The 26,042-nt window shown below is 36.3% G+C and overlaps 1 protein-coding gene across 4 annotated transcripts in view; it reads right to left on the bottom strand.

Annotated features, from left to right (window-relative positions):
- LOC131427224 (synaptogenesis protein syg-2) overlaps positions 1 to 26,042 on the bottom strand; it is a 957,395-nt gene that overhangs the window by 760,367 nt on the left and 170,986 nt on the right. The gene's annotated exons all lie outside the window — the stretch shown is intronic.

Here is a 26,042-nt window from a genome sequence, read left to right as displayed (position 1 = left end):
TTGGGAGTGAGTCAGCAAGCCATATCATAACGTCTCGCTTAAAGAAAAGCGGCTACAATATCAAGAGCGACATGACAAAGTCATCCTCCAACACGACAATGCTCGACCTCACGTCGCAAAAGTGGTCAAAAAGTACCTGGAAACGCTGAAATGGGAAGTTTTGACGCACCCGCCGTATTCCCCAGATGTCGCCCCTTCTGACTTCCACCTATTCCGTTCGATGGCACACGGCCTGGCAGATCAACATTTTCAATCCTTCGAAGAGTTGGAAAAATGGATTGCTTCATGGATAGCGTCAAAAGAGGACTCCTTTTTTCGAGTCGGGATCCGAAAATTGCCGGAGAGATGGGAGAAAGTTGTCGCTAACGACGGACAATACTTTGAATAATACATCTGTAAGCACTTTTTCGCAATAAAGCTTTTAATTTTGGAAAAAAACTGCGGAAGCAAAGTTGTACAACTGATAGTTTAGACTCCAGGGAGAATCCATTTGGTATATTTTTGTTTTGGTTAGAGAGTAGATATTGACATAACTTCGTATCGCGTAAGGCGTTGTTGTTCGATTGATGATGATCGTGTAATATCGTTCTAATATTACGGTTTTCTTTTGCAAAATAAAAACCAGAGCACAATGAATTAGATGCATGAATTGATAGCGAACCTCCTGTCCGGAGTTGTATGCACATAGCACACATTAATATAAAACAAGATAAAATTACAACCAATTCTCGGTAGCCGGCTACCCAGAGCGATAAACACATGATAATATTATAAGTAATAAGTGGATCACATTATCTACCAAGATAAATCCTGATCATTTCCTCGCCCCACTAACACCACTTCTTTCCTGTGACACTTGTGATGATTCATGGAACTAACGTTCCATTCCTTCTCATATGGACCTGCATGGGCGTGGCCATCTACGTATTGATCAGTCCATGTTCTAAGTCAGTTTAGGTTGCACGGTGAGCATGATCTACGACTCCCCAAGTATCATGCTTTTGGTTAAATATGCAATTTCAACATAACGGGAAACTCACGGGCGGTCAACCAAGCTAAGTGAGGCTTAAGTAGTTACAGCTGAAATAAGTAAGTAGTTACAGCTCAAAGAATGGTTAACCATTTCCAAGAATTTAGGTTTTTGATGAACAATAGCCAATTATATACTGGTCGTCAAATGGTGAGATAACTAAGTCCTCTCAAGCCTCACCCCCCCCCCGTCCCCGTGTGTGTGTGTCGATGATGACATTTGGTCAATAGAACGGTGTTGACTGGATGATATAGCCTTCTGCGTTAGTAGCAGAATGAGAGGGTGCGAAATGGTTTCTACGCGAAAGCCCATCCTAAAATGCAATGTTTATCATAGTACATTTCAACATATATTTCTGTTTATTTGTTTATTACATTATTTATTGTATTATATTATATTATACTACATTATGGTATATAATATTATATCTTATTGTATTATATTTTATTGTGTTATATTATATTATATTGTATTATGCCCAATCATATCGACAACGGGGAGGGTCAATCAGAGCTCTTTGAATTTAATGTCTAAGTATCTCGAAAACGGTTACTCTTAAGGCTTGTTCGCGACAAATTCTGGGCAGAATCAATTTAGAGTAAAACAAATTTAATGTTCATTCAATGCAAGATGCATTTTTCATCCATTTAACTGTGCATTATTAGTCGTCTTAAAACTAATAACAGTTACTTAAGTAAACAGCGTGAAGAAACTACGAAACTAGAGTTTACTCCAATCCATTCCAATACAAACGACACAAAACCTTCTCGTTTATTGGAACTTGTAAAGTAAAACAAAAAAAAAATCCTGCCACCGCAACCATACTCTCAGCATTAAATCTACATTGTGCAAATATGTTCGTTTCACCGATTCGTCAGTTGCTCCACAAAGTTACAAAAGCCGTAGGCAGCTTATCGAGCTCGATACGCTTCTTGTGCGATGAGCTGAGATTAAACATCTCTTTAAAAAGTGTGAATGAAACTGCTGCTGCTTTCTAAATTCACTGACTTCAATGAATACAGTCATCTAATTAGCTATATTAGTACCTCATGGTAATTTGAACGTCTCACCATTTTCGTCCCACACAGAGCTACACTCGATATATTCCTTAAGCGAAGCGTTCTCCAATCCATCCGAGCCAGCCATTGACTCGATGGCCGACCTTGGAGCAATGCAATGTACTAGACAAAACAATATCTTCTATTATATTACTAAACCTTTCTTTCGGGTTGTTTATCATTTAACGCCCCGTTTTTGTAATTTACTCTGTCTGTCTCTATGAGAGGGAGTATTTCAACCCTCAGGTGCCTTTTTTTTTCGTCTACGTTCGAAAGCTGCCTTTTCCAAGATGTTTTGAAAATAGTGTGTTTTTCTTTATGATGTTATGCCTTTTTTAGAGTACAGTTGTATTACAATTAGTTGCTAGCATTTGCAATATCAGTATCGATATTTGTTTCTGTAGTATTGAATTTTCGTTGATTTGTCAAACACCATGCGCCTCCATATTTTTGATTGTTTTTTTTTCGACGATGTAGGCGCGAATAAAACAATTCAATCGAAAGGTATTTGTCTAAATAGAATATCTTCATGTTTAAGATCTGAGGACAATGGGTCAAGCATGTATTTTGATTTGACTAAGTGCATTCCTCAAATCCCTTTGCGTCTGTGTATTTAGGAATTTTTATTATTCTTTTTATTTAATTCAATTTAATAGCTCTTTTTTCTGAACGCTGCCAGGAAATTAAAGCGGGTAACGGAGAGGTGGCGAATAGCGTGCACCTAATCATTTTGATGTATTACCAATAAAATATGTATTTTTATTTTTCGAGATGGTAAACACGGTGGTAGTGCGCATGTAGCCGAATGAAGTAAATAAAGCCAAATCTCAAGCCAATGGTAAACATTAACAGGAGCTCACAATGAGATGCGCACTAATATGTACCGCGCACTTTTACCCATCTTTCCCCTATGTGACCAGCCCTCATCGAAAATTGACTTTAGGTCTAAGTTGTATAGAATATTATTAAAAGTACGCTATCACTATGACAGTGTACAGCATATCATAAAACGTGTCCTCGAGAAATTGCCGGAGTAATACGTATTTGCTAAAAGTGCATAATTTTTTTATTTCTAGCACAATGTTGTATCGCCAAACATAACAATTTTCAAGTGTCCGTCACTGAGAATTTACCACCCGAAAGAAAATGATTTTGACCAATCAAAGCGACATCTGCATTGTCGGCGTTCTCAGATTTAAGCTTATTATTGTAATCATTGTACCGAGTGGACGCGATAGGATATACAGGATACTGGTGAGATTGTTCCTTTGAAGATATTTCAAATCATAACCTGTTTGAATCCACCTAGTGGTGTAGTGATGCCTTTCTCATATTACTCATAACATCATAAATTTTACTGTGGAATTCGCAAAAATAACTGTAAAAACGTGATTAATCCACCTAGCAGTGAGATGATACCTTTTTTTATCAATCCGCATGTGTTTTTTGCATGGATATTCGTGGGTGTTTTAGTTCTCATGACATTATTCTAATTATCGTCGTTTTAAACGGCAAATTGAGATTTTAATCACTCATCACCCTGTAATGTCGAAACTGCAAATCGTATCGAATTTCAATCTTAACGTGTGACAGTCGATTGAACATTCCATGAGATGTCGAAGTAAGTTCCACTTTAGAGTTTTTCGTCATTATTTATGGTACTTCCAGAGCCGGTGTTCAGGAACAAGCATAACCCAAAATGATTCGAATGGCCATAAATTAATACGCCAAACAATTTACATCTTCTATATCGGTATAAATTTTAAAAACTCATCATCTGTAATTCCAGAATCGGATAAAATTCACCAATTTTGTATGGGACCTTAAGTCCTTTAATTTGAATGTTTGTTTTTGAAGTACGATTTGGCCTTTTTGAGAAAATGATTGAGCTTTGAGAAACGATTCGATATTGAAATTCAAAAATCGATGTAGCCGAAATCAGTTAAATTCACCTGAGGAGTTTGTACACATCTTTGAGAAATTGTAGTGCGATTTAAAATTTGGGGGGTACATTTCAAATCCAAAAACGAATACCGCTTAACCTGAAATAAATTTATTTTTTAATCGACTATCCAAATCTGCAAACCCGATAAACCTGATTAATTTATGTGAAATGGACATTTTTATACTAATCACCCTGTATCTCCTAAACCAAAAGTCGGATCTGACTAAAAAGTAAGATGTTTTATAGGATTTTAAGACCTCTCATTTGAATCATAGATGATTCTTAGATTTCATTTGAATCTTAGATTGGTTCAGCCATCTACGAGAAATATTAATTGCATTATTTTAATTCCGTTTCACATATCATCATGTTGTTCCGCAATCAGAAGTCGGATCCAAACGTAATTCAGGAACCTTGTTTGGGTGTATACGACTTTTCATATGAATCTGAGTTTGAAGAAAACGGTTGTGTCATCTCCGAAAAAAGTTATTTGTGAAATTATGTGTCACACACTCATTTGCTGATCTCGACGAACTGATTCGAATGGTATATGGTTGTTATGTTCTTCCAGCATTTATTGCTGTAAGTAGTTGAAATAAATATAATTATGGAATTACTTTCAACGTGAAAATGCTGCCATCATCTTGTCATATTTACATTATTGTTTACATGTCATATTTAAACGATTATGTTGCCAAAAACGAACCGTGCTAAAATCGGTCCGAGGCAAAATATTATGCAGTACACAGTCTTTTGGGTACTTAGAAACAGATGTATGTAACAGTATAAAAAAATCGTGTTTTATGTTGCTCCCAAGCATTTCTTTGCCAGACAGCGCTCAAAACTTCTACTGCTGGAATAGGGGGAAAAGTCGCTTACACAAAAATATCGATATTTCCGTTAAAAATGGACGGATTTTAACAATCTATGGCTTGTTGGATAGGTATTACCGTGCGGAATCTAAGTCTGAAAATATATTCTGTTTTCAAGGTCAATTGTGACAGATACTGTTAAAAAACTGAAAATTTTGACATAAAACTTCGTGTAACTCAAAAAGTAAACATCCGATCTCAAAACCATTCAATAGCGTTTTGGGTGAAGGGGAGACCTTTCATTTGCGACTAGTTTGATCAAAATCGGTCCAGCCATCTCTGAGATCTCGACCTCTTAGTTGACAACACACATACAGACACACACACATACACACACACACACAGACATTTGCTCAGTTCGTCGAGCTGAATCGATTGGTATATTACATTCGGCCCTCCGGGCCTAGGAAAATTTTTCGAAAGTTTGAGCGAATTCTATACCTATTTTTTATATATATAAAAAAAGGTAAAACCGGAAAGTTTGTTCGGACTTAACCTAACAAAATGTGCAAAATTTGTTCACCCTGTAGTTCTGGAACCGGAAGTAGTATCCACAAAAAATTAAGGAATTCCGTATGAAACTGTGAAACTTTTCCTTTGAACCTATAAGTTTGAGAAAATCGATTCGACCACCTTGAAGAAAAGTGACTGAGATTCTTTTTTTGCAGTTTTCGATCATTCTTTCCAATACTTCCGAAACCGGATTCAGATGACCGGAATAGCCTAAGTTGGTTCGTTTGCTAGCCACAAATTTGATCTACAAATTTAAACAGTTTTGAACCTAGTTAAACCTACACTTACTATCTCATGCTCGATTTTGATTAAACCAATTAAACGAAATCTAACAAAATGTTACTTTTGCATCTGTAAGTCAAGTTATACATCATAAAACATGTAGTAGGATTATTATTATTATTGTTATAATTGACATACCTACAACCACGGGCACGGTATTACTGCACTACCGGCTGTGCACGGAAAAGCCAGCGATCGCAAAACAACTAAAATATTAATTGTTTTTTTTTCTGATTTTGATTGGTTAAAATTTGGTACAACTAATCGACTGTTGTTTTAACTAATCTTTCATTTTTTATTTATCGTGCTGGCAGCTTAGCAACGACACCCAACAAGTAATGAAACGTTTCAGTTGAGCAATGCCAAACACCCTGAGCGAACAATGAAACGTTTCAATGAGGTGTCACTCGTGCTATTGAGCAAAGACACAATCCCAGCAAAGTTACTTGTATGCATGAAAGCAAAACAATGTCTCAGTTGTTTCAACCAATCATTCAGTTATTTGAACTTAAGACGTCAATTGCAATAAATATGTTTTACTGATAGCCTCTTCGGGGGGCAGCTAATCGTTCACTACTTGAACAACGAAATTTTACCTAATTAACTGCTTATACCTTTATCACTAAACTCACAAAGGATATAGAAATGAACCAAATAATTACAATTCTCAAAAGGGAGCTCACCAGAAGAATGGTCACAGGGAATTAGGAAACTTTTCATTCACTTGCAGAATGGCTCGCTGGTAAACCTAATGCTACAAAAACACTTTCAAGAAAATACAAATAGTACCACTTCACTTTAGCAGCAAATTTTTAAGCACTAAGCGGTTTTAATAACATTGACATGAACTGTCCTAGAATACATTACTCTCAGATGAAATTAAATCATTTATACTGTAGGAATATCTATTTAACACATGGAAAACTTATTTTACAATTAACTGATATATTCTTCTGCATACTTTCACTTAAATAAAACGACCACTACGTAACTAACATAAATGACGTTCATTTACCATTGAAAATTTTCAATATGAAACGCTTCTGGTGAAATGAAGAGGTTTTTTGTTCTGCGTTTTGCTGTCTTCGTTCTCCGCCAAGTGACAGCATTTGAATACACCAATTTCGTTTACCTGTCATAACCATGACAAAATCAACAGATATGTTAGTTAAATCAACAACATTTTAGTTGAAACAACCAGGGCGTGAAACAATTGCAATATTGTAATTTTGTGATCTGCGGGTTCTCCGTGTGTAAATTAAATTCACATCGCGTAGGTTGAAATTCCGATATTTGATTATTTCTTCAAATAAATAATTTCAATTAATTGACATTCTTTTCGGTCGCACTTATCATAAAATAGCTGAATTTTTTATCAATCGCAGCACCGTCTTTTACCATCACCCACCAGTAGAACTGTAACCGTTTCGTTTTCATTATAGCGTGTATTATATAGAACAAAGCCCGCATCGTTCGTTTTGTGTTTTCTTCTTCAACGTTGAACGTTCCGGTGTTTTACATATAGTCATTCTATATGGCGGCTTGAACATTTTGACGCATCCCCCTTTTAATGCGGAACCGGAAGTCGGATCCGGATGAATTTTCACAGCAGCTTTTGACACAATGTGAGCTTTAAACCAAGATTTGTGAAAATCGGTTCAAGCATCGCTGAGAAATCGAAGTGAGTTCTATTTCTGGAGTTTTTCTTCACTACTTTCGGTGATTCCAGAACAGGAAATAGGAGAACCAGTAGTGCCGAGTAAAGATCATATGCCAACAAACTTACAAGTGCTGGAAAATTAGAAGAATTTATCAGACAGTTTTATGGCATTTCTACCTGTTTTTGACTGTCGTTTGTAAAAAAAATACGTATGAAATTAGTAATTTTCCGTTTGGTTCCGGAACCGGGAGTCGGATTTGGATAAAATGTTCCAATTTTTTTTTGAAAGTTATACAGCCTTTCATTTTAAACTGTTTGTGAAAATTGTTCAGCCGTTCCATATGAGAAAGACCAAAATTAGGAATAGATCAAATACCGTCGATTTTATAATAATCAATAAATTTAATCTATAAACCTTTTTTTTGAATTTTACGATCATACATTTTTCATGATCATCGATTAAACAGCGAGGAATACCTATTCGATGTATTATTATTTTTTTAGGAAGTGATTATTTGAATCATAGTGATCAGGTGGTATCTTGCTAGCATTTCGGTTATGTATTAAAAACGTCCCTAATTAACCTAAAAACTGTCCCAAAAAATATGAACGCACTTTGATTTCGCTGCAAATAATTCCAATTTTATTCGATATACTGATAATTTTAGACTACAACAACAGAATATTATTCTCAACATCTACTCCTAAGCCATTGAAGACTAGCTGGTGCACCTTCTTGCGAACGTTTCTCATTAAATTCCGTACAGACTTCTTGGCGACAAGTTTTAACACTTTTTTCCCATCTTTTTCGAACTGTTGAATGATTTCGGCTGCCGAGACATGTATCCTAAGATGTGCCTTCGTTAATGCCCAAAATTCATGTGGATTCATGTCTTTTGAGACGAAAGTGACATTTTTTGGTAGTATACCATTCTACCGTTGACTTCGAGTAGTGGAAAGAAGCAAGATCTGGCCAGAAGACAACAGGATCCTTGTGGTTTCGAATCATGGGTAGAAGTCGTTTTTGTAAACGACAAACCTTGATGTATATATCGCTGTTCATTGAAGCAGTGGTGATGAAGGATTTCGAAATCTTACCGCAGCTACAAATTGCTTGCCAGACCATAGCTTTCTTACCAAATTTTTCGACTTCAATCGATGTCTCGGACCGATTCAACACTTGCCCTTCTCACACCGTACATTATTGTGGTAAACGCATTTCGAAACAAACTAATGAAAACTAATAAACAACTGCACAAGTGGTTAGAGAAGAGTGTAAACAACAGGACGCAGCCATAAAAATTGACAGATTCTGAACCGTTGCGAAATGGCAGCGGTTTTTGGTTGCATCCATACTTTCTTGGACAGTCTTTAGCAGTGAGATCATACCTTTTTGTCTCAATCAGTATGTGTTTTTTTGCATGAATATTTTTCGTTGTGTTTATTTTTCATGAAACTATTTTAATTAATAAATTATTACAATTTTGGAACTAAGACACGAGTAGAAAATATAAATTATGAGCCTAAAAATTATTCCTTTCAATCTAAACGTCTGACAATCTATTCAAAGTTTTTGTCATTATTTATGGTACTTCCAGAAATGGTATTCAGAGACCAGCATAACTGAAAATAGTTTGTATGTCAATGAATTAGTATGACGAATAAATAGTTTTGAGCACAACTTTGAAAATTTTTTGGTATCGTCATCTTCTATGACGGTTTGAATTTTAAAAATTCATCACGCTGCAATTTAAAAATTGGACGTCGGAATCGGACAAAATTCACCAATTTTGTATGGGATCATAAGTTTATTTTAATTTGTATTTTTGTTTTTTCTCTTCGCTTTTCTATTCCCAGTATTTTCGGAAACGCCAGTCGAAGTTAAATTCGCCAAACGACTATTTTCTGAGATGCATGTGGGAATGCAGAGGATGCTTTGAACTGATAATCTTCCCCTTTTCAAGTAGATCTGCTTTTTTACGTGGTCGGCGTCGGTATTTATCAGCATGCAGGAATCAAAACGTGATTCCCATGCACGTTGTTTTAGAAAACAACAAGCTCAATTGGTCCTAAACAATAAGATTTTTAATCCTTATGCTAATGCTAATAATTTCAGAAAATATCATACGATTTAAACAATGGTTTGAAATGTTATACACACATCATCGGGTAAATCCGGAAGTCAAATCCGAACGAAATTTAGTAGCTTCTTTTTAGGATCATAACACCTTTCATTTGAACCCAAATTGGTGTAAATCGATCAAGCCAACTTTGAGAAATGTGAGTGAATATCTGTCCACTATTCCCGGAGAATTAGGATTGCCGAAAACGGTTTGATTGGCCATCTACTGATAATTGGAAAAGTTTGAAGCTCCGTTTAGAATCTTTTTTACGTATTTGCTCGACGAACTGAGTCGAATTGCTTAACCTTTGTTATATAAGAATATTCCATGCGAAATACTAAAATATTCTCTTTGCTTCTGCTCACAGAAAATGAATTATTTCGTCTACGATACCGTATGATAGGCTAGCAATTCAACAAACTGTCGAGGATATTAGTATGGCACCTGCATTGAGATTCAATCCTGCCATCGGAACAATTCCGGAAATCGGGTTCATTTGCAAAGTTTCCCCTCAACGCTGTGGCAAACCCGACTGAATCAATTGAACCGAAATTCGGCATCACCGAATTTTCCACCCTCATGAGCACATCCTTTCCATTACTCAAAAATAAGATAATGATCTTGGCAGTAGCATCGTACCGTAGTCGGCGTCCGCACTTGATTCCGGAGAACTGGGGACTTAAATGGCACAACATGTTATCTCAATCCCCCCTTCAGCAAACACATTTGCTGCCAACAAACAGGCTTCGGTTGTGGGATGCGATCAAAACCTCAGGAAATTTCACGCTTGGACAGCTCGGCCGTACCCCGTCGCACCTTCTAGAACCCGGTGGGAGGAGGAAGAACGGGACCGTCGCGATGACCGTAGACACAAGAAGTTACCGGTATTGGGTCGGCCGGGTTGATGGTGACCACCGCAGAGCAATTCTGGGGCCGACTCACATCGGAGCAAACGAAGCGTGAAACAAGAATCCGAACCGACTTTTGGCTTAATGAATTTTCGTTCCAAACAAGTGGAAATGATTCTCGCCTAGTCCAGAAGGGTGTGTGTGTGTGAAACTGTTACAGCATGACACCAATACGGTATGTTCCTCACATCGTTATTGGCAGGAAGGCTTTGCCGTATGGAGAACCGGCGAGGCTTTCGAGAAGATTGATGTCGGCTAGTTAGTAGTTGAATTTTTCCTTAATGGGGAACAATGTATTATCCAGGACGAAACGAATGGGGGGCATTGATCGGTTGAGACACAACATCCGTTCAGTGGATTTCTGGAATCAATGTCTTGCCTTAAGGCTATGATAGAACCATCAATCGCACTGCATCTTACACATCACAAAAGATAAAATATTCCAGTAATCAAAGTTGAAACGATGATTACGCTAAATTGATGCAAACGTAACGTGAAATCCGGGGTAATAAAAAAAAGGCTAGCCTAACTCATATCCTGTTCCGAACATCAACTGCTGAAGGAAGCGAAATTGTCAAAAATTAACATCGTCTATTCTTCCTCAAACGCTCTCGCAAGAGGATTAATATTCAATCATTTTTTTTTCGGCCAACCTCCAACCACTCCTCATTTACTCGGCCCGGGCTTGTCAACTGACGGAAATCACATTTTATTCCGACAGAATTTTCCACCCGCCCTTCGAAGAGGGGGAAAACCGTTCAAAAGGCTGGATAATGATGTTCGTGATTAATATTCAAGAAATTTGCTCGTCTGGAAAATTTAATCTACTCCTTACATTGCTACCAACTTGCCAACCGAAATAACAATAATCAAAATAAAAAAAAATGCTCGCTAGGATTTGAGGAAACTCTATGCCGAAAATAAAAAAACAACACACCGAAAACGAAAACATTAGGCATTCACTTTGTCTCAGAGATTAGACGGAACGGTGGGGTAGTTCTTTTGTAAAATCCTTCTGAAGGTATTAAACAGGAGGAAAGAAAAAAACACAAGTTTACCATTGTTTCGGATCTCGGTTTCCTAGCTGGCTCGCATCGGCTTCTCCGGCGGACCTCCTCTGACCGTTGCTCTGCTGGTAAAGTAGAAAAACAATACCTAATCGTTCATCGTACCGCGATAAGCCGACAAAATGTGTTGAACTGCGGAGCCATATTTAAGGCACCTTTCGCACCCACCCACGGCTTCTTCTTGGTCTTGGTCGATGGAGAAGGCCAGGTTGCAGCAGCGGGTGGGATTTAGCCTTTTGTTTATGGTTCATTTTTCTTTTTCTCGTTTTACGGCCGTTATTGTTTCTTTCTTTTGTTGGTTTTTATTTTTCTGCGGAAACTTTTCCGTTTCTGATGAAGAATGGTTTTGCAATCAAACTGAGTTCTTTTTTTTGCTGTCGGTAAACCAAACTACCATCACTATTCGATAACTAACAACATGGATGTCGAAAATTGAGAAAATTGCCTTTACATCGTCACGAATCCAATTTATTATGCAGATTTAAGATCAAAGACACGCCGAAGCACCCCGACTAGATGGATAGAAGCCGAGTATTGTTTTTTTTTGTTTTGCTCCGTAACGAAACCCGTTGTAGTAGTACTGCGCCAAAGCTGATTTACTGTGAAAAAGGATCACCTCAAATAGCCAGGGGAAAGTCGAAGCTGGTGCAGCGGAACTGGCTGGAACGGATTATTGCTGCGGGATTCTTTGTGCTTTTTTGGTCCCTTGAATGGAAACCCACCGTCTTTCTTCAACTCGGCAGTGGGTTTCGGTCAGTTGATATTAGTAACGCTTTGTTTGAAGAAATATTTTTCCTAAAATTTGTATTTCTACTTTATTGGATGGTTACGTGATTCGGCCATCCCGCCACCGAGCATGATCTGAGCATTCTGAGAACTACTTTATTACCGGATACTGGGATGCTCTGAAAATTCTTGGTTCCAAACCAAGACAGTGCATATAAAATGAACTGGAATTAGTGTTTTGAAATCAGTATCAAGTTGCGCTTACTACAATATCAGAAACCTAGTATTTGGGCAATAATGATTATTAATTTTTACAACAATAAATATTAATTTCAAAATGAAGTTCGGTTAATTCTCTCGTAGATGACGTATGGTTTTATGCAAAAGAAATCCGTAAAACTGATTCATAAGTAGTTTTAGTTTAAAGAAAAAGAAAAAATGACAACCTAACAGATCGGCTGAAAAGTTCGTATCGTTTCTATGAGAGGGCGCCACTAGAATTAAATCCCTACCATTTTCAGTTAGTACCAACCTTCAAAAGATACGTGTATAAATTTGACAGCTGTCTGATTATTAGTTTGTGAGATATTGCATTTTGAGTGAAGCTACTTTTGTTATTGTGAAAAAAAATGGAAAAAAAGGAATTTCGTGTGTTGATGAAACACTACTTTTTGATAAGAAAAGTGCCGCCGATCCCAAAAAATGGCTTGATGAGTGTTATCCAGACTCTGCACCGGGCGAAGCAACAATTCGTAAGTGGTTTGCAAAATTTCGTACTGGTCATGTGAGCACCGAAGACGATGAACGCAGTGGACGTCCAAAAGAGGCTGTTACCGATGAAAACGTGAAAAAAATCCACAAAATGATTTTCAATGACCGTAAAGTGAAGTTGATCGAGATAGCTGACACCCTAAAGATATCAAAGGAACGTGTTGGACATATTATTCACGAATATTTGGATATGAGAAAGCTTTGTGCAAAATGGGTGCCGCGTGAGCTCACAATCGATCAAAAACAACAACGAATTGATGATTCTGAGCAGTGTTTGGAGCTGTTATATCGAAATAAAACCGATTTTTTTCGTCGATATATAATAATGGACGAAACATGGCACCATAACTTCACTCCGGAGTCCAATCGACAGTCAGCTGAGTGAACTGCACGCGATGAACCGAACCCAAAGCGTAGAAAAACTCAACAATCGGCCGGTAAGGTTATGGCGTCTGTATTTTGGGATTCGCATGGTATAATTTTCATCGACTACCTTGAAAAGGGAAAAACCATCAACAGTGACTATTATATAGCGTTATTAGAGCGTTTGAAGGACGAAATTTGAAAAAAACGGCGTCGTTTGAAGAAGAAAAAAGTTTTGTTTCATCAAGACAATACACCGTGTCACAAGTCGATGAAAACCATGCTGAAATTGAACGAATTGGGCTTGGAATTGCTCCCTCATCCACCGTATTCTCCACATTTGGCCCCCAGTGACTTTTTCCTGTTCTCAGACCTCAAGAGAATGCTCGCTGGTAAAAAATTTAGAAGCAATGAAGAGGTAATCGCTGAAACTGAGGCCTATTTTGAGGCAAATGACAAATCGTACTATAAAAATGGTATCGAAAAGTTGGAAGATCGCTGTATCGCCTCTGATGGCAATTATGTTGAATAACAAAAACGAATTTTGGCAAAAAATGTGTGTTTCAATTAAACGATACGAATATTTCAGCCGAACTGTTATTTTGAAACATTCTGCTCGAAGACAGTTGCTGCTGCTTCAAATTCCAGCTTACTTCAAGAACCGGCCGAGAATCAATTGATTTTTTTCGACAGAAAATTCTGCAGCAATCTCTAAATACTTGGCATAAAAAATGCCTTACACAGCTCGAAAAATTCTTGTGATTTTACATCTTATCAGATGCACATAAATGAAGCGTCACCAGGAATGAGTAGACGAAAAAGTGACAAAATCAGAATCGACCTTCTCCGATTTGGATGAAATTTTGCACATGGCTTCGGTATGGCAAACCATAAGTTTTGAACCGCTGGAGAGGTCAATCCGAGCCACGACTGATTTTTAAAAAGGGCGTATGTATTTTTGCATTTCACAAAAATTGCCTTTTTCAAATCGTTGTAACTCGGAAACCGTTAATTGTACAAAAATGGCGTTCAGGAAGAAATTGTAGGGAAACGATTGAGCACTCTAATAAAATATACACTGAAAAAAAATTTTGATTTTTTTCTCAATAATCAGAAAAAGTTAAATAAAAAAAGCATGGTTTTATTTTTTTTTATGATTTTTTCTGTAAGCTGTTATTAAAACCTACATATTGATGGCTTTCCCATCCGTGCCTTTTGAAAAATGAAGAAGTTACAGGAAAAACAATTTACAGATATATTCGAAATTTCAAGTTCTCATTGAAAAACAGCAGAATATTATTTTACAGGTTAAAGGCAATAAATTTGTTCATGATATCCTTTCTTCTAAAAGTAGCTGTTCTTGAGATACCTGGATATTTGATTGTAACATCATTTTTAATATTTTCATGAATTGTTTATTTGCTTGCTGTATCTACAATTATTACATTACAATTATTACATGAACGAATTTATTTACTGCCTTCAATCTGTAAGATAAAATTCGACTGTTTAAATGATTATCTTTCAACGAGAACTTGAAATTTCGAATACATATGTAAATTGTTTTACCTGTAACTTCTTCATTTTTAAAAAGGCACGGATGAGATAACCCTGATTATTTTTTAATTTAATTTTAAAATTATTGAGAAAAAAAATCAAATTTTTTTTTCAGTGTATATTTTTTTAGAGTTCCCTATTGATTCTCTACAACTTCTTCCTGTACGTTGAACGGTTTCCGAATTGCGAGACCCGTAAACTGTTTTAGCTTCTTAATTTTTCAAAAGGCACGGATGGGATAGCCATCAATATGTAGGTTTTAATAACAGCTTTAAAATAGAAATCATCAAAAAAAATTAAAACGATGCTTTTTTTTATTTATCTTTTTCGAATTATTTTGTAATTATTGAGAAAAAAAATCAAAAATTTTTTTCAGTGTATATTTTTTTTAGGGTGCCCAATCGATTCCCTACAAAAAAAGCAATTTTTGTGAAATGCAAAAATACATACGCCCTTTTTAAAAATCAGTCGTGACTCGGATTGACCTCTCCATCGGTTCAACACTTATGGTTTGCCATACTGAAGCCATGTGCAAAGTTTTATCCAAATCGGAGAAGGTCGAGTCTGATGATCTGCTAAGCATTGCTGGAATTGCTCTGATATTTCACACAAATTTTTATTCAAGAACAAGTAAAATTGTGGGATTTGAAAATTACATGCACTCTTAGAAAAAATGAAATTTACGCTTGACGTAAATTCAAGTATGCCGTAATTTCTTCGATGATGACACATTATTACATCTACTAACATGTAAACATAAATTTTGCGTCTGTATCGATGTGAGTCTCAGCTAAAACAACTGTAAACTTAATGATATGACTTATCTTTAAATGCTTTGTATTGTGAATGTAAGTGAATCGCGACGCTCCTTTTATGTGCATCTAGAAAGATGTAACATTTTTTAAGAGTGTGGCTTTAAAACGAAAGGAATAAAAATCAAAAGATCGACATCAACAAAGCGACTTGAACCGAAAAACATTAGATCACAAAGCACACCAGTTAGTCGACTGAGCCACAGAAGCACATATCTGCTTGGCTGGTAAATCGTGCATATAAATTCATACAGTCTCACTTGCTAGCCGAGTGCAAATTACGCTCGGAGCCAGTAAAATTATGTACAAATGGAATATTGCGTCTTTTGAAAAGTTAAGTAGTTAGGAATTGTATCTTTTGAAGAATTATATCACCTGTAAAATTCATAATTTCTTTCTGTGTACTATTTACTACAGAGATAAAAATATTTTGTGAGTTTACATCTATTTTAATGCACATATTTGAAGCAGGCAAATAAACATAAAGTTACTCTACATTTCTGTACCTTTCAACATAATTTAAGCGTTAATTAAAAGATACAGTTCTATTAATAGAAAATTCAATGCAATCCAATTCAATTTTGCATCGGTGATGGTTTTCGACCAAACTTTCGATTCAACACACACACACACAAATTTGAATTTTACAGGTTACTTAATCTCTTGTATGATGTAATTCATAATGTGCTAATTTGTCAAATAACGAAAAATCTCATTTGTAATGACTTAATGTTAGATTAGCTTAACTTTTACTGGCTTCGACTGCAACTTGCATTCTGGTAACCGGTGCGACTGTATGGATTTAAATGCACCTTTTACCAGCCAAGCAAATGTGTTCTTCTGTGGCTCAGTCGATTAACAGACCTGCTTTGCGATCTAATGATTCTCAGTTCAAGTCGCGGTGGTCGCTATCAGTATTCATTTGTTTTATTTCCAATAATTTCAAGTCGTGGAATTTTAGATACAATAATAAATCTTCTTCCACGTAAAATTACGTGAACTGCGACGCTCCATTTATGTGCATTTAATAAGATGTAAAATCACAGGGTTTTTTCGAAGTGTACATGTCTATTCCATGTATTTTATCATTTCTTTCTGTGTATACGATGCCGGGTGTCAATTAAAAAAGCAAAACTACACACTTAAAAAAAACCCTGTGATTTTACATCTTATTAAATGCACATAAATGGAGCGTCGCAGTTCACACAAATTTACGTCGAAGAACATTTAATATTGTGTCTAAAACTCCATGCTATGAAATCCATTGGAATAAAAAAAAGAATACTGATAGCAACCGCCGCGACTTGAACGGAGAATCATTGGATCACAAGTGCGTATGTTAATCGACTGAGCCACAGAAGCATGCATCTGCTTGGCTGTTCAAAGGTGCATTTGCATTCATACAGTCGCATCTGCTAGCAGAACGCAAGTTACAGCCAAAACCGGTAAAATTCAAGCTCATCTAACATTAAGTCATTACAAATAAATTTTTCTGTCATTTGACAAATTAGGTCTTTATGAATTACATCGTATGATGGATTAGGATACCTGCACTTTAAATTTTTTTGGAGTGCAGCCACGTAACTTCCTTCTGTAATAATTAACTAAAAGGGGATTTATATGATTGATGATTTAGTTAAATGAACTCAGTTCATTAACTAAAAGGGGATTTATATGATTGAATTTATATGACCAATCGATTCGGAAATATTTGACCTAAACATATATTCACTCTAAAAAAATTTGAATTTTACAGGTGACTTAATCCCTTATACGATGTAATTCATAAAGACCTAATTCGTCAAATGACGGAAAATTTCATTTGTATTGGTTTAATGTTAGATTAGCTTGAATTTTACTGGTTTCGACTGTAACTTGAATTTTGCTAGCAGGTGCGACTGTATGAATTTAAATGCACCTTTTACCGGCCAAACAGATGCATGCTTCTGTGGCTCAGTCGATTATCAGACGAACTTGCGATCCAATGATTCTCGGTTCAAACCGCGGTGGGTTGCTACAAAATTCTTTTTTTTTTTATTTTAATGAATTTCATGTCATGGAGTTTGAAACACAATATTAAATGTTCTTCCACGTAAATTTGCGTGAACTGCGACGCTCCATTTATGTAGATGTAGATGTAAAATTTTTTGAGTGTGTTTCAAAGTCGTTTTAGAATTTCAATACTAAATTGCATGCCATAATGATGCCATCCTCTTGATTCCTCTCACACGGCCGACGGTTTTGATCGTTCCTCGTATTTCATTCAGTACCAGTTCTGCTTCGGTCAGTATTGGGGAGCTAAGTATCATGCACGGAAAAATACCGCACCGTTCTGCACAGCAAGAACTTTCGCATAAAGCTGAATCTATGAGTATATGTTCTGCCACATTTTGTTGTTCTGTCGACGTCTGGCTTCATGTAGACCGAATACTCGAGATTCCCTTTGTCAACTTTGTTCGACGAATAGTTAACGGGCCGGTATGCAGTGTGGCGCTGTATCCGATTTGTCATTTTAGTTTCAAATCTCTTCATATGGGCACGGGTTCAAACTTCAAAAAATGAATCGTCCAGTATTAGCCAAAAACGACGTTTTCGTTTGGCACGTCAGAAAAGTCATGGTACTTCGGTGCCAATTGGAAAAGTGTTTTGAAAATAGCATTAACTTTACGTCTGCTCAGCGGTTCAAGTTGAACTGTTTAAGTTTGCACTAAGCAGGACAATTAGGCAATACTATGTTTAAACCATTATACTTGATCCACCAGTTCAACTATTTACTACAGATTTAAATAAATTGAGTGAGAATTGAAATGGTAATTAAACCTCTTTATTTTTTAAACATACTTCTGAAAATAATCTGCACCTCCAAGTTTTAGTAGGCTAGTAGGCAGGCCACTGTGCAAAACGAATCTAAAGGGCAATACTATGTATAGGCGATCGTGTATCATCGTCGATTCTGGTAACTCAAGTTCGAAATCATCGATATTTTGGACTGGCTAGCTTTTTCGCCGGGTTGAAATCCATTTGGGACAACACTAAAGGAATCAAAAAGTGTGCTATTCGTCAGTCTAGGGAAGAAATCGAACTCGCAGCGATTGTGCGTGGTCGTAATGAAAATCCGGATCTATCAGGTGGAAAACTTTGGGTTTCCTGCAAACGTGATGTCCAGTTCATTGCCATGATGTTATTTTACGCTTTCCATGTCTTCGGCGGATAACTGCGGTATTTGTGATTATTACCCTTTCGACGCATTTAATTAAGCATTCATAAACAGTTTTAATTAAGCATTCACATTAGTCGTTCGCACCGCACGCGAAATTTTTTCTGGCTACCTAGAGTTTCATTGATTCAAGGCTTCAGTCTTTTTCATGGCTACCTGAATCACTAACAGTCTTTTTAAAGACTAAAAATTAGTCAGCCTTTCTCAAGGCTATACAAAGAGTGATATTAGAGTGACTAAGAAACTAATCAGCCTTTTTAAGGCTAGCTATTCAAAGAACTATTGTTCGAACTAATCAGTCTTTATCAAGACTTTTCCAAACTAGGAGTCTAATCGAAGACTAATTTACCCTAGTTAATATAATTTAAAAATTCATTCATTTCAAAAATGCCTGCGTCCAACCGGAAAGGCAACAAACCAAAGGCTAAAAATAATTCAATACGGAATAAATAACAATCCGTTATTCAACATTTTTCTTATAACAATCACAATCTTATAGAATATGAATGTAAAAATAAAAGACAATGGACGGATTTCCCTTCCGTTGATTCTATGCCGTCTAACAATATTTACGAGATTCTTCCTGAATCCGATTGTAGCGACATAGAAGAAAATTCTTCAAAAATTCCCAAAATGGACGCTTGTCGTTCTGGGAAGAAACATCAATCTATGCCACCAGTGACCGTGATGATTTCCGACTTCGAAGCATTCCGTACTGAGCTTTTTACTTTTCTCCCGGAAGTAAAAGTCTCATTTCAAATCGGACGAAGAGGAGAATGTCGAGTCTTGGTTGATGCATTGGAAGATTACGAACGTCTTATTCGATATTTGTCCGAGAAACTTCATAAATTTTATTCATATGATATAAAATCAGACAGACCCTTCAAGGCTGTCTTGAAAGGCTTATTAAATGAACAAAGTACTGATGAAATTAAAAATGAACTAAAAAAATTGCTTGGTTTTGCCCCTTCCCAAGTAATACTTATGAAAAAAAGAGCGAATAGTACTTCTAAACCACGCTCTGGAATTTCCCATGAACTTTACCTAATACACTTCAATCGAAGTGATGGTTTGAAAACTTTTGAAAAAGTACGTTTCATTTCCCACATTAAAATTCATTGGGAACATTATAAACGGCATATTCGTATTGCAAACTTAACGCAATGTCGTCGTTGCCAAGGCTTCGGCCATGGAACCAAAGAATGGATATACGGTGTTTGAATTGTGGTAAATCGCATTCGAAAGACGTTTGTTCAATGAATGAAACCACTGATAAATTTTCATGTTCAAATTGCAATGGAAATCATAAATCCAATTATTTGAAATGTCCTGTCAGGGAAAAAATTTTAAACGCTCGTTCGCTTAGACAACAAGTCAAATCAACGACCTTAAATTTACAGAACATACCTGAAAATCAAAAAACCGTAACGAATGCCACGCCTAATTCTTCTAAGGCACTTATTTCTTCGAATTTAAAACAAAAAACAGGCACGCCTTCCAATTCGTCTTATAACGGAAACAATTTATTGACAGGTAGATCGACCTCGTTATCATCTTCTTCTAATGTCAGTTATGCTAGTATTACAGGTAGAAATCTACCACTCAATTCTTCTAATGTAAATAATCAAAACACAGACCCGCCTTGTAGTTCATCTTCTAACGAAAACAATTTATTGATAGGTAGATCGGCCATATCATCTTCTTCTAATGGCAGTTCACCTACAAATATTCCTTCAATGGCATTCGCTTCTTTAGGCGATATAACTGAAAATAAAATGATCTACCTACAAGATCAACTTTTTCAAATGATCATCCGGATGAATTCGACTTCATCACTTTTTGAAGCATTTCAAATCGGATGGCAATTCGCAAATAATATTATAATGAATTTAAAATATAACAGTGATGTTAAATAATTATTTTCATATTTTAAATTGGAATGCTCGATCTTTGAAATCGTGTGAAGATGAATTTTATAATTTTCTCACAGTTCACAAAATTCATATTGGCATTGTGACAGAAACTTTTCTTAAACCAAATGTCAAATTGAAAAGTAATCCGCATTATGTGGTTCATCGATTTGACAGGTTTACTGGAATGGGTGGTGGAATTGCCATTTGTGTCCAACGGCAAATAAAACATCGAATTTTTCCTTCTTTCAATACTAAAATTATTGAAAGCTTGGGAATCGGAGTTGAAACCATTCATGGAATTTATTTCATCGCTTGAGCATAACAATTAAATTTCTTTAAAGGGGATTTGCAGAAACTCACAAGATGTCGATCGAAATTTTTCGTAATAGGGGACTTAGATGCTAAGCATGTCCAGTGGAATTGTAGGCAAAATAACAGTAATGGTAAAATACTTCATAATCAACTCTCAGCTGGTTACTTCACAGTTCTTCATCCCAGTAATCCTACTTGTTTCTCTTCCGTGAAAAACCCGTCTACAATTGATCTGGTTCTAACGGATCAAAGTCACATTTGTAGTGAACCGATTACACATGCTGACTTTGATTCAGATCATCTTCCTGTAACATTCAGACTTTCCAACGAAGCTATAATTAATCCAATTAGTTCTATATTCAACTATCATAGAGCTAATTGGTTGGATTACAGATCTCACATTGAAAATCATGTGGATCATGAAACTATTTTAGAAAATTCTGCGGACATCGACACAGCAATTGATAATTTGAATCATTACATTATCGAAGCTAGAGATCTTTCAGTTCCCAAAGCTCCAACTAAATTAAATTCTCCTATCATCGATGACAATCTTCAACTGCTCATTCGGTTGAAGAATGTTCGTCGACGACAATATCAACGTTCTCGTGATCCTGCTATGAAAAACATAGTTAAGAATTTACAAAAAGAAATTAAACATAGATTAACTCTTTTGCGAAATGAAAATTTCGCTAAAGAAGTTGAACAAATTAAACCATATTCTAAACCTTTCTGGAAACTTTCTAAGGTTCTTAAGAAACCTCAGAAACCAATACCTGCTCTCAAGAAAGGAAATCAAATACTTCTTACAAATGGCGAAAAAGCTCAAAAACTTGCTCAGCAGTTCGAGAGTGTACACAATTTCAATTTGAACGTTGTGAGTCCTATAGAAAATGAAGTCTCACTGAAATATGATCATATTTCAACTCAAGTGTTATTACAAGATGACATTACAGAGACGAGTTTTGATGAAATTAAATCAATTATTAGGAAACTCAAAAACATGAAGGCTCCTGGTAATGATGGAATTTTTAATATTCTTTAAAAAATCTTCCCGATGTTACCTTGAGACTCCTGGTTAAAATTTTCAACAAGTGTTTTTCATTAGCTTACTTTTCAAAAAGATGGAAAAACGCTAAAGTAATTCCTATCCTCAAACCTGATAAAAATCCAGCAGAAACATCAAGTTATCGACCAATTAGCTTACTTTCTTCCATCAGTAAACTTTTTGAAAAGATTATCTTGTTGAGAATGATGACTCATATAAATGTGAATTCAATTTTTTTACCAGAGCAATTTGGATTTCGTCATGAACATTCAACTACTCATCAACTTGTCAGAGTAACGAACATGATAAAAGCAAATAAATCTTCTGGGTTATCCACTGGAGTTGCTCTCCTAGACATAGAAAAAGCATTCGACAGTGTTTGGCACAAAGGTTTAATAGCAAAAATGTCTGATTTCCAGTTCTATTTATTTTTTCCTATTTATTTGATCAAAATGATTCAAAATTATTTAACTGATCGTACTCTTCAGGTTAGCTATCAGAATTGTAAATCTGAATTGCTACCCGTACGAGCCGGTGTTCCGCAGGGTTCGAGCGTAGTTCCAATCTTGTATAATTTTTTCACTTCTGATCTTCCAAATCTACCCGTTGGTTGCCAGAAATCGTTATTCTGTGACGACACAAGTCTGTTAGCCACGGGTAGAAATCTAAGAGTGATCTGCAGTCGCCTAGAAATAAATTTAAATATTTTCAGTGATTATCTGTCAAAATGGAAAATTAAACCAAATGCAGCAAAAACGCAATTAATTATCTTTTCTGATAAGCCAAGAGCTTCTTTTCTTAAACCAAACAATAATCACATTCTCAAATTGAATGGCTTGGAATTGACATGGTCTGATCAAGCTAAATACTTAGGTTTAACGTATGACAAAAAACTCACTTTCAAGGATCACATTGAAGGAATCCAGGCAAAGTGTAATAAATATATTAAATGTTTATATCCTCTTATAAACAGAAATTCTAAGCTCTGTCTAAAAAACAAATTGTTAATTTATAAACAAATTTTCAGACCAGCCATGCTTTATGCGGTACCAATTTGGTCAAGCTGTTGTTCCACCAGGAAGAAAACGCTTCAAAGGATTCAGAATAAAATTCTGAAAATGATTTTGAAGCGTCCTCCCTGGTTTAGTACAAATGAGTTACACAGACTCACAAATTAGATGTAATGTATCATAATATTATCATGTAATGTAATCACCATTAGATGTAATGTCACATAATATTATAAGCAAATTCCGACAAAAATCGATGCAATCTTCAATTGAATCGATTCGCTCTCTGTATTAGTTAGTAAGTTAGCATATGAGTTCCTTTTCACAATAACACAATACAAGCAGGTTTAGAATTTTCCCTACACAAAATTCTCAGAATTGCGGAAGCAAATGATGTCCTCATGGTAATAACTAAATCATGTATATAATAGGGCAGAAAAGTCACCACTTATGACTGAACACCCAATTTAAATCTTAATAATTTAATTTTAACTCATATTAAATAAATAGTTATTAAAAAAAAGAGATTGTTACCATTCCTTCATTGTGCTCCATCGCTATTGTGTTGTGATTTGGCATCTTGTCACTACGTCAAATAATATGGAATTGTATAAAGCGAATGGAGTTCATGTTGTTCCAAAAATGGCGAATCCGGAGTTGCGTCCTATCGAACGGTATTGGGATTCGTGGAGGAAAAACTCTCTCAGTATAGACACGACGCTACAACCAGTGTTGGTGATTGCCGAAAATTTGACAGAAGCTGCTATATTGTTATCTATGTTGTATACAACATTTTCAATCCGGTAGAAGATGCTACAAGAACTCGAGTGTCTCAATGCATGAACCGCGAGAGAATTTTACTACATTTCTTCGCTTCACTTCATACTCTGAGTATATCATGCCCTTAAAAAAAATTTACAGTCGGATAATGATCGTTGATGTGTGGAATTTCCCAAGAGAGAATCGCAAGTTGACAATTATCGCAGCAAATCGAATCGATGATTCAACTTGATGATTCTCATACTAGGTAGCAATATTTCAAAACCCTTGTGCGAAGCATTCACAGACATTTTCATAGACACAACTTATACGAAGGGTATGTACATAATTAGAATAAGCGGCAATAGTTAAATGATACTATCGCAATTATCAACTGCCTGTATAGAATCGGATCGCGAAACGAGAACAAGTGACTGTTTGTTGCTTCAGAGAGGGTCCGCATAGCAGCGTACTAACCTTTGTTTCTCAGAAATGTCATCGAGAGGAATTCGCTCTCGCACTGGTGTCGATTCTATGTTAAATAAGCCATGCCGGGTTTTTGTTGTTACGATGATATCCGTCTCTCTTTGATGGCACTGATTCTATCGTGTGAAGAGTTAGTTGCCAGTGAGCGTTCTTTGATACGAAAAAAGCCATCCTTGGTGGAAACTGTATGTTACACAGAGTAGCAGCAGACCTTATGCATATTGCACTTAGACAATTTTGTTCTCTTTCTCAGGAGAAAACCATGCGCAGAAAATGCGGTAGAAATGAATGTATAACGCTTCGTACTTTACGTTCTCATCGCATTTAGCTAAGAACGAGGTTCAAGTGACTTAACTCTTCGATAAGTCCCCGATAACAATATAACATTTATAAAATTTTGTAAGAATATTAAACCCAACATTTTAGCCCTAGGTTTTGTTTACTTCGGGACTACTATTCCTCGGTTTCCGCTTCCGAACGCACCGGTAATAGTGAAGAAAAGCTCCGGAACTGAACGGAACTCATTCCAATTTCTCAGCAACAGCTAAATCGCTGTGCATCAAGACTTCCCAGGAAATCAGTATCGAATCATCTAGAAATTCTCTGTACAATTTCAGAAAATCTCGATTAGTAACGGAATAGCAACCAGGGGTGGTCGCTCAAGCAAGAAATATCACATTTAAATAGTGAAAGTAATCATTGAACCTAAGTGTCCCCGCTTTGCTCACCCCGCTTCCCTTCATTTTTAATACAAATTTGAATTATATGTAATTGAAAATACGTAGAAATATTTTCAATCAGCTGGTAATGAAATAAAATTCGGAAATACAGATTGATTCCATTAGAATTTCAGTTACACAGGCGATTAGAATTTTCAGTTACACAGGCGTTCGATTGAATTCATAACGAACACAGAAATTTTAGCCCATATCTGCTCTGCATGGAATCCTCACAGACAATCATAAACAACAAGTCAGTGTTCTCGGTACTCGTTAGTTTTTTTTCTTTTGCTCGGACAATGAAATTCTAAACCACAGAAAAACAGTCTCGGTAAGCTTGAATGGTGACATAACAAACACATCAACAAGGCAAAAGAAAAGTAATGGCAAGTCGTGCCTAACCGCACCGAAAAGGCATAGTCGAACATCTTCTCTGGTGGCTGGAGTTTGGAGAAGAATGTCAATTGAACTGTATTTGTTTTAGTCGAATAGACGGGAAAGTAAGGCAGAAACCAATTTCGGATTGAACCCGGCGCTGAACTCGTTACTGCTAGCCGTCTGATGCTGGGGATCACCGCTCCGAACATTCAGGTTTAGCCTAAAACTGGAAAATCTCCATCCACGACCACCACCACAACGTGATTGCAATGTTTTCCAGTGTAACATTTTTCCTTATCCCCGGAACGTGCTTCCCGTTTAGATTTGCCTTGAATTCGGTTTGTGGAATCTGTACGTTTTGTGACTGTGGTTCAACGTTGACTACGACGCCACCACCGTCACCGACAACGACGACAACAGAGAAGTGTTTATCCGAACAACTTTCTGACCACATTCATTGGCATGGCGTTACCGATCTCCCCCCCTTCCCCATCCTCCTTACTAACCGTAATA

This window comes from Malaya genurostris, chromosome 2 (assembly GCF_030247185.1).
Source record: "Malaya genurostris strain Urasoe2022 chromosome 2, Malgen_1.1, whole genome shotgun sequence".
Lineage (NCBI taxonomy): Eukaryota > Metazoa > Arthropoda > Insecta > Diptera > Culicidae > Malaya > Malaya genurostris.
The sequence above is the reverse complement of the archived record's forward strand: the minus strand, read 5'-3'. Positions and strand labels throughout refer to the sequence as shown.